Source organism: Camellia sinensis, chromosome 11 (genome assembly GCF_055761805.1).
Source record: "Camellia sinensis isolate YWXY chromosome 11, ASM5576180v1, whole genome shotgun sequence".
NCBI lineage: Eukaryota > Viridiplantae > Streptophyta > Magnoliopsida > Ericales > Theaceae > Camellia > Camellia sinensis.
The window spans coordinates 169,743,738-169,754,197 of NC_138971.1; the positions used below are offsets into that span (position 1 = coordinate 169,743,738).

The 10,460-nt window shown below is 36.3% G+C and overlaps 1 long non-coding RNA gene across 1 annotated transcript; it reads left to right on the plus strand.

Moving 5' to 3' along the window:
* Window positions 1–1,051: 1,051 nt before the first annotated feature.
* LOC145803004 (uncharacterized) lies at window positions 1,052–9,714 on the plus strand. Its single transcript, XR_014344943.1, has 2 exons — window positions 1,052–1,377; window positions 9,434–9,714. It is a non-coding gene; the product is annotated as an uncharacterized LOC145803004 (long non-coding RNA).
* Window positions 9,715–10,460: the final 746 nt, after the last annotated feature.

Genomic DNA, 10,460 nt, shown 5'->3' on the forward strand with positions numbered 1-10,460 from the left:
CCAATCAGTTTCTTTGTTATTAGATTTTTTATTTTGTTTTATTTTTAGATTTTAGAAGTATAAGAAACTAATTTATGTCAACAAGACTATTTTATTAATTTTTTAATATTTTGTGAAAAGATATACATAAAAATAGAGAGAGTGAGTGATGTGATAATTTATAATAATCTTTTGACTTTTTAACTAAAATATTTAATCCTTAAACGAGATATAAGATACTATTTAACATAATATACAAAGGCCCCGTTTGTTTTTAGAGATAGAATGGAGGGATTGATAGTTAGGGGATTAATAGTAATAAATTGTTAAATTATTTTTATATAAAATAATAAAACAAATAAAAAAATAAAAAAATTAAACATTAATATTTTTTAAAAAATTCCCAATATATAAAAAAAAAACTTTTTAACCTTCACACTATTTTTCTAATGCCATCTCTACCTCCTCACTATGAATCCCCCTTCCAAGGATATTGATAATACCAAGGTATTAGTAGTCCTAAGGCCATCTCTTAAAATAAACAAAGTATTAGTAATACCCAAGGTATTAATAGTCTCAATCCCCTTCCTATAACCCCAAACAAACGGGACCAAAGTATACTTCTTTTTTTAACTTTTTATTTTTTTAAGTCATATCAATTTATTATTTTTTTTATATTTTTTTTTAATAAAAAATTAAAAAAATATATATCATTTCAATCGCTCCCTAAAATTCCAAAACCAAAAAGCTGAAGAGGAGACAGCATTGAGAAAAACAACATGCTCTGGGTTCAACATTAGTTCTGAACTAATGCAGCCTTCTGTCTCTTTCAAACAAACACAGAAACACACGGTTGGTGTGCAATGCAAAACCAGTCACAAAATGCACACCCAAAGTCACCCAACTTTGAAAAAACAAAAAAACAATTTGCACCCAGTTAGTGGTGCACCTTGTAACTACTATGGCGTTGCTAGTTTCAATAAAAAAAAACAAAAAACAAGGTACAAACGCCCATAGATGTCCCAACTTCCCCCCCATATATAAATTCCACCCATTACCCACCTCACGAAATGGATCTATCTACCAAAACCCCGAATTATCAACAGTCTCTTTCATCAAGTTTCACCTTATATATATACACAAATATAGATATTATGGATGTGTTTATTCCAGAAGAGTATGTTACCAGACGGAGAGTTGAGAAAAATGCAGCTGCCGGAGCGAAGAAGAGGAGGTCGGAGGTGGTGTCAGATTCTAGAAGGAGGATCGCGAGGGAGGAAACAATCACCACCCAGAATAAGCCCATTTTTCAGCTTCAGAATGAGTGCTTCATCTCCTCCACTAGTACTGGCATTGGAGAAAACATAATCTATAGCTGCTTCTCAGCTTAGTGCTTGGGTAAATGTTGTTGTTGTTGTAATTTTTTTTTTTTTTTTTTTATCGACAAATGTTAGTTGTTAGTTGCTAGATTAATATCTATGAGAGAAAATTTTCTTACCTTAGCCAAAGCACCTAAGTGTTTGCACTTTCTTAATTCAACTATTCTAAGAGAAATTAAACTCATGACTTTCTTAAAGTTAGAAACAAATAGTGGATTTGGATAACCTTTTGAAAAAGAATTTTTTTTTGTTTATCCAAATCTATCCATGAACACAGATTATAAATCTATGACTACGTTGTATAGAGTTAGTGCTCGTTTGGCTAATATTGTAAGACTAAAAAAAATATAAAAAAACAAAATAAGCTATACAAGTTAATAAAATAAAATATTATTTTTTATCTATAATCATTTTATTTTTTTTTCAAAAAAGTTAAAAAAATCTCAAAACAAAAATCAAATAAGACTAAAAAAGTCATAAACTAAAAAAATTTATTATATTTTTTTTTTTTGATCAGCAAAAAAATTTATTATATTAACCAACGTCAAACCACTTTAAGGATGTATCAGTTTTGTATTACATTTTGTATTTATGTGTTTTCCTCCCATCTCTCCGCATATTGATGTTGAACACACTGACATTGAGTTTTTCCCCCTGATTTAAAATAGGGCAAATTATAAATACCCTCGAGATTTGATAAAAATATAAATTCTTTTCTAAGATTTGAGAAATTATAAATTATTTCTTGAGGATCAAATTTTCATAACAAATTAAGAGAAATTAAGAGGGAATCTGTATGAAAATAAAAACCTTAGGGGACAATTTGTTATAAAAATATAAACTTCAAAGGGCGGGATGTAATTTCTCAAAACTCAGGGGAGAATTTGTATTTTCACCAAACCTCGAGGGGTGTTTGTAATTTGCCCTTTAAAATAAATAGATGCGGGAATACTATGGTCTCGTTTGGCAACTTTCTGTTTTAATTAAAAAGTCAAAAAGTCACTATAAGTTGCTATATTACTCTTTCTACTTTTCTGCACATCTTTTCATAAAAAATTAAAAAATTACTAAAATAGTGTCACGACCCAAACCCGGCCCTATGGGTCTAGCACTGTAACCGGCCAGTAATCCGAGATTACGAAGGCCTGCAGAACAGTAGAATAGTAAAACAGAGTACAGGGCCTGGCGGAAGCCAATACAGTAAATGAATAATGTCCATTGAGCTGTGTCAGTCTGTATGCCAAAAAGATTTTTCATGCATTCACATATACAAACCACATATACAAACAGTACAGTCAATACAAAATTTACAGTCACACAGTACGGAGACCTAATTTCTTGATAACAGTACAGTAGACATTCAGTCTATACAGAATAGTAGACGGTACAGAAGGGGGAAAAACAAGACACCCCAAAGCCATAGCATGGCAACTCGGAACCTCGCAGTGAGGCACAAAGGCTGGCTTGACAAAACTGGAGTCTAACCCACGCTCCTAGCTCAGATCTGGTGGCTGAGCACCTACATATATATATAAACAGTGAGCTAAAGCCTAGTGAATAACATAATGCGTAAAGGGGTTATGAATGAAATGTCCTTACAGTAATGAAAACAGTCCATTAAATCAGTATTTCAGTCAGAACAGTTATTCAATCATATGTGGTACATCCATTAGCATAGCAGTAAACAGTAGGTCTTAAAGACCGAACAGTATTGATGGCCATCAATCAGTAAACAGTAGTGGTTCCACGAGGGAACCGACAGAGATCTCTGTAACAGTAACAGTCAGTAACAGTAGTTGCTAAGGATGCCACAATACAGTTCAGAATGGCCCTCTTGCAGAACTCTCCTTTTCAGTTCAGTATCATTTGGTACACATAGTCTTTCATGAAATTTCAGTACATTGTTCTCAAATTTGAATCCCGGTCTCGGTTTAGATTCTCTTTCTTCGATGATCTTCTTCAAGAAGTCATCCTGTTACTGTTTCTCTTTAATTTCTTCAATCAGTGCTGGTTGAGCAGAAATAGCAGCTAAGGTTCCACCTTGTTCTCGCAAAACAATTTCGATTTCAGATTTTTCAAGGTCACAAAGCAACTCTTTCTGCCCGGTGAGCAAACATGCTACGTTTCCAATTGATTTCCGACTCAATGCATCGGCAACGGTATTGGCTTTTCCCGGATGGTACAAAATCTGCAGGTTATAGTCTTTAATCAGTTCTAGCCATCTCCGCTGTCTCATGTTCAGTTCTTTCTGTGTGAAGAAATATTTCAAACTCTTGTGGTCGGTGTAAACTTCACATGTCACCCTGTACAGGTAGTGACGCCAGATTTTCAGTGCAAATACTACTGCAGCAAGTTCCAGGTCATGGGTCGGGTAGTTCTTTTCATGTGGTCTTAACTGCCGGGAAGCATAAGCAATGACTCTCCCATTCTGCATTAAAACACACCCCAAACCCTTATGAGAAGCATCACTAAAGACAGTATAACCATCCGTACCTGACGGTAAGGTCAGAACAGGTGCAGTCACTAATCGAGTTTTCAACTCCTGAAAAGCAGATTCTCTTTGATCAGTCCAGTCACATGATATCCCCTTCTGAGTCAGTTGAGTCAACGGTAAAGCAATCTTAGAGAAATCTTTGACAAATCTTCTGTAATATCCAGCCAATCCCAAAAAGCTTCGGATTTCAGTCACGTTTGTTGGTCTAGGCCAGTTCACTACAGTTTCAATTTTCTGCGGATCAACAGAAATCCCATCTTTACTAACAACATGCCCCAAAAACATAACATGGTCAAGCCAAAATTCACATTTAGACAGTTTAGCATACAGTTTCTGTTCTCTTAAGGTTTGTAGGGCAAGTCTCAGATGATGTTCATGTTCTTCTATATTCTTGGAGTAAATCAATATGTCATCAATAAATACAACAATAAAATTGTCAAGGTATGGTTTAAAAATTCTGTTCATAAGGTCCATAAATGCAGCAGGGGCATTCGTGACTCCGAATGGCATAACTAAAAATTCATAATGGCCATACCTTGTTCTAAAAGCAGTTTTATCAATGTCTTCCGGTTTAACCTTCAGTTGATGATATCCCGATCTGAGATCGATCTTAGAAAACACTTGAGCACCCTGTAACTGATCAAATAAGTCATCAATGCGCGGTAATGGGTATTTATTTTCCACAGTTACCTTGTTCAGTTCACGGTAATCTATACACAATCTCAATGAGCCATCTTTCTTCTTTACAAACAAAACAGGTCCATGTTAAATTGTAGAGCTAAGTCATGTTTTAGTTCATACATGTTGATATAGAGCATAATTCATGCTTGCATGTGTTCTTGGTTGAATTTGGAGTTGAGTTCATGGCAAAATGGTACATGCATGTCCATAATTTTGTAATGGTCCATGTTTTCAACTTGTTCTTGGATCAATTGACTCCTTAGAGCATCAAATTGGAGCTTCAAAATGGTTCGAATTCATGCATGTTTGCATGTTCATCTTGTGCTTGAAAAATGGTTTAAATTGCGTTTGAATTAAACACCCTTGGGCTTTGATTTCTTAAAATTGAGCTTTGAAACATGTTATTCTATGTGTTTATAAATGTTTTCCAGAAAATGGGCCCAAGAGGATCGGTTTTGATGCTTTTGAACTTGGTTTTTGGCTTGGAGGTGCAATCTGGAATTTCCAGATTTTGCATTTCCGCTCGAGCGAGGGAATCGCTGCTCGAGCATGGAATCCGAGCATCCAGTATCTCTGCACTGTTTTACAGTCTGCTCGAGCGGAGGATTGGGCGCTCGAGCGGAGTCATGTCTTAAGCTCGAGCGGGCGTCGAGCGGAGATTTCACCCATCTAGTACTTTTACAGTACGCTCGAGCGAGAAAGTTTACGCTCGAGCGTGTACCTTTGTTGCATGTCCGCTCGAGCGGGGAAACATGCGCTCGAGCGGGACTCTGTTTTTCTGAAAACTCCGAGACTGTTTTCTGATCACATCTTTGCATCCTCATCCCATTTTAGGCATTCTTAGACCTAGTTTAAGGCATCTTGTTGAGGATATAGATGTAGAGCACACCGAGGCATTAGGGATTAAATTATGATCTTTCCCAGCTGTGTAGCTTAGTGTGTGTTCAACTTGTGAACTGTGTAGGGTTGGCGACTGGGGAGACACGCTCTAGCATACTGTAGCCCAAACTCTGTGAGTAACAACTGTGTAAAGATATGTTCAAAATGATTATTTTTTGAACAATTGAACTGTACTGCTTTCTGAACTGTTACTGTTAATTGAATGAATGTATGTCCTCTATTCTGAACTGTATTGTGGCATCCTTAGCAACTACTGTTACTGACTGTTACTGTTACAGAGATCTCTGTCGGTTCCCTCGTGGAACCACTACTGTTTACTGATTGATGGCCATCAATACTGTTCGGTCTTTAAGACCTACTGTTTACTGCTATGCTAGCTCTATATCAACATGTATGAACTAAAACATGACTTAGCTCTACAATTTAACATGGACCTTGCAAGAATTAGTTCAAACACAAGAATGAGAAGGTGAAATTCATACCTAAGGTCCTTAATTACTAGTCTTGAGGTTCAATCTAGCAATCCATACTTCAATTAGCAAGCAATTCTCAAGTTGAGCTCAATTCTCTTCTATCTCCTCTCTTGGTCGGCTAGTGTAAGGAAAAGGGCTGAGGAAATGGTTTTTGATTCAAGTGTATGAGTGTATACAAGGCTCAAAGGTGTGTGAGTTAGTGGCCCACTTAGTGGCAAGTTGGTAATTACGGCAAACTTTGCAATTAACTCGTTTTAATCTAATTTAATCATACCTAATCATTTTTCAGATAACTTTACTATAAAATCACATTAATTATGACGATCATAAAATTTCAATCAATTCCGGATTCGGCCGCCGATAAGGCCTTCAATTAGCAATTTAAACACTAAAATACGAACAGATCAAATAAACAATCGACAGATAGAATGCAATTCAAACGTACATACTCAGTCAATTCAGTTCCAGTTTTCAGTCAGTCAGTTCAGTATTTTTAATCAGTTCAATTATCAGTCATAATCAATTCAGTTTATGTTTATCGGTAATCAATCAGTCATTAATCGGTAAACAGTATGAGGGTTGTTACAAATAGTCTATTCCCAAACGAGGCCTATGGTCTACATTAGGGTGGATAACAATTCGCTCAAACTAAACTTATTTTTTTAAGATTTGAAAGGATTATTTCAGCTCAGAGCTGGATTGGGTTAACATTTTCAACTCGAAATATTAATAGATTAGTCTTGAAATTTATATTTTCAACTCAGCTTGGATGGGCCTGCTATTATATTAATTAATTATTTATTTATTTATAATACATTAATATATATATATTTTTGTTATAATCTATTTTATTAATTTTATTGAAACTCACATTTGTAGTGATGTGTGATTGAATTTATTTAAAAAAAATTTCAAGTTATACACAAAATATTTCAATTTATAATGATATGAATATATTTATTTAAGAAATATATAATCTGTGATTGAATTTAATTATGAAATATTTTAAATTTTTTTAACCTATAACCTGATAAATGGGTTTAAATTTATAATTATTTTTTAAATTGGACTTAGACAAATGTAGAGGTCCGATGATAAAGCTGTTGTTTAAATTATGAAATTAATTAAATAGATTTATGAAGAAATCAAAATTATATACCAAGAACATATGCTAATAATTACAACTAAATTTCAACAGAAATACACAAAACAATAAAATGGTAAAGAAATCAAACCAAAGTCTGCACGGTAGCAGTTTCCTTAAAACAGATTTCGCGGCCTCACAGGTCGAGTACTTGAGGAATCCCGGCGTCTGTCTCCCAAGATACGACGGTCAAAAAACAGCTACAGCAAAAGCACTTTCTGTTTAGCTTAGCGAACAAAAACAGTGGTAGCACTCTCTTACAGTAGGAACTTTTTGTCAAACTGACTTGTAAAATGGAAGCAAAAAAATTTCTGTATTGAGACTTGATAGGAGGGTCTTAATTTATACATGTATAGAGGAGAGAGGAAGAGCCACCAGCCTTTATGGCTGGTCATTAAAGCCCCATTAACTAGGTGTAACAACCCTCGTCACTGTTTACCAAATAACCACTGATTATCGTTAAACTGAATTGATTATGACTGATAATTGAACTGATTATAAGTACTGAACTGACTGACTGAAATTGAAAACCGAATTGACTGAGTACATGTTAGTTAATTGCATTTTATCTGTTGACAGTATGGTTATCTGTTCATGTTCATATGTTTAAACTGCTAATTGAAGGCCTTATCGGCGGCCGAATCCGAAACCGATTAGTGTTCTATGATCCTTAGAATTAATGTGATTTTATAGTATAATTATCTGAAAATTGATTAGGTATGATTAAATTAGATTAAATATCGATTAATCGCATAGTTTGAGTTAATTACCGTTCCGCCACTTAGTGGACCACTATCTCTTGAACCTTGTATACACTCCACGTATTGATCAAACAAACATTTTCTTCTCCTCTTCTTGCCTCAACCGACCCAAGTTAGAGAGTGAGAGAGAGTTGAGTTGTTGTTGAGAGATTTGCTTGATCTTGCTTGGAATTGAAGTGTTGATTGCTACTTTGAGCTCCTAGACCTTGAACACAAGACTAAGGTAGGACATCATCTTCTTGTTGTTGTCTTAGAATCCATTCTTGCACAATTCATGCTTTAATTGTAGAGTTAAGCCATGTTTTGGTGCATACATGTTGAATTGAAGCTTGATTGTTGCATGCATGTACATATATTGAAGTTTTGAGGTTGTAGTTCATAATTCCTCACATGCATGTTCATAATTTTGTAATGGTCCATGTTTTCAACTTGTTTTTGGATCAATTGGCCCCCTAGAGCATCAAATTAAAGCTTTAAAATGATTTAAAGATCATGCATGTCATGTTTGAGGATTGTCCTTGGAAAATGGTTTGAAATTGGGTTTGAATAAAACACCCTTGGGCTTTGATTTCTCAAATTGAGTTTTGAATCATGTTTAACTATGAGTTTACATGTGTTTTCTGGAAATTTAGCCCAAGAGGTCGAGTTTTGATGCTTTTGAACTTGGTTTTGGAGCTTGGAGGTGCAATCTGGGTTTTCCAGATTTCGCACTCCCGCTCGAGCGGGGGAAGTGCCGCTCGAGCGTGGAATCCGAGCATCCAGCATCTCTCTGCACTGTTTTACAGTCCGCTCGAGCGGAGGATTGGGCGCTCGAGCGGAGTCATGTCTCAAGCTCGAGCGGGCGTCGAGCGGAGATTTCACCCATCCAGTACTTTTACAGTACGCTCGAGCGGGGAAGTTTACGCTCGAGCGTGTACCTTTGTTGCATGACCGCTCGAGCGGGGAAACGTGCGCTCGAGCGGGACTTTGTTTTTCTGAAAATGCTTTTAAATGTCCATCTTTGCATCCTCATCCCGTTCTAGGCATTCTTAGGCCTAGTTTAAGGCATCTTGTTGAGGATATAGATGTAGAACACACCGAGGCATTAGGGATTAAGTTGTTATCTTTCCCAACTGTGTAGCTTAGTGTGTGTTCAACCTGTGAACTGTGTAGGGTTGGCAACTGGGGAGACACGCCCTAGCATACTGTAGCCCAGAACTCTGTGAGTAACAATTGTGTAAAGATATGTTCAACTGGTATCTTTTGAATACTGAACTGAACTGTTTACTGAACTGGTATTATTTACTGAATGAATGTATGTCCTTTATTTCTGAATTGTACCGTGGCATCCTTAGTACTTACTATTTACTGTTACTGTTACTGCGACAGAATTCTCTGTCGGTTCCCTCGTGGAGCCACTACTGTTTACTGACTGATGGCCATCATTACTGTTCGGTCTTTTAAGACCTACTGTCACTGTTATGCTAATGGATGTACCACATATGACTGTTTACTGTACTGAACAACTGAAATACTGATTGAATTGAACTGTTTTCATTACTGTAAGGACATTCATTCTAAACCCCTTTACGCTTTATGTTATTCACTGGGCTTTAGCTCACTGCTCATATATATATATGTAGGTGTACAGGCACCAGATCGGAGCTAGGAGCATCAGGGTAACTCCAGTTTTGTCAAGCCAGCCTTTGTGCCTCACTGCGAGGTTCCGAGTTGCCATGCTATGGCTTTGGGGTGTTTTGTTTGTTTCCCCCGTCTGTCTCCATACTGTTTGGATTACCGTATAGACTGTCTGTTGCTAACTGTACTGTTATCAAGGGATTAGGTCCCTGTACTGTGTGACTGTAAATTCTGTATAGACTGTACTGTTTGTGTATGTATAAATGCATGAAAAATCTTTTTGGCATACAGACTGTCACAGCTCAATGGACACTATTTACTTACTGTATTGGCTTCCGCCAGGCCCTGCACTCTGTTTTACTGTATTACTGTTAAGCAGGCCTTCGGTAATCTCGGATTACTGGCCGGTTACGGTGCTAAACCCATAAGGGCTGGGTTTGGGTCGTGACACTAGGATCCATAACCTCTTTCCAAAAAGATAAAAAGTTTGGATGCCCAATGGGTTCACACCCTTTAGCCAAGAAAAAGGATTTAAATACCCTTAAAATTCCATTCATGAATCTAACATCATGAGGCAATTTCTTGTTCAAATCTCAATGGTTTTTAGCCCACTTGGATCCAACACAATAAATAGTTAGGACCCACTTTAATATTTAATTAAAATCACCACACTTTAATATTAAATTAAAGTCATCAAAAATCATTTTTTTCAACAAAAGCAAAGCTGGACTTAAACAGATGCTAAATCACTTATTATGTAATGACGACCTGATTCAACATTTGTCCACTCCTAATCAAAAATGCTTCCTACCCCCACTAGGGGTCGACCCCCAGTGAGGTGTCACTCCGGAATTGGCCAAAAAAAAAAACTATTTTTTTTTTTTTTTTTTTGAGTTTTCAGCCAGTGGGGGTACCCCACTGGGGGTATGCAGCGGGATTGCACTCCTAATATACACCCCTCAAAGATATGGGTATAACAAGGGTCCAACTTGTATCCCAAAAGACCCAACAAAATTAAGATAAAAAAAAAAT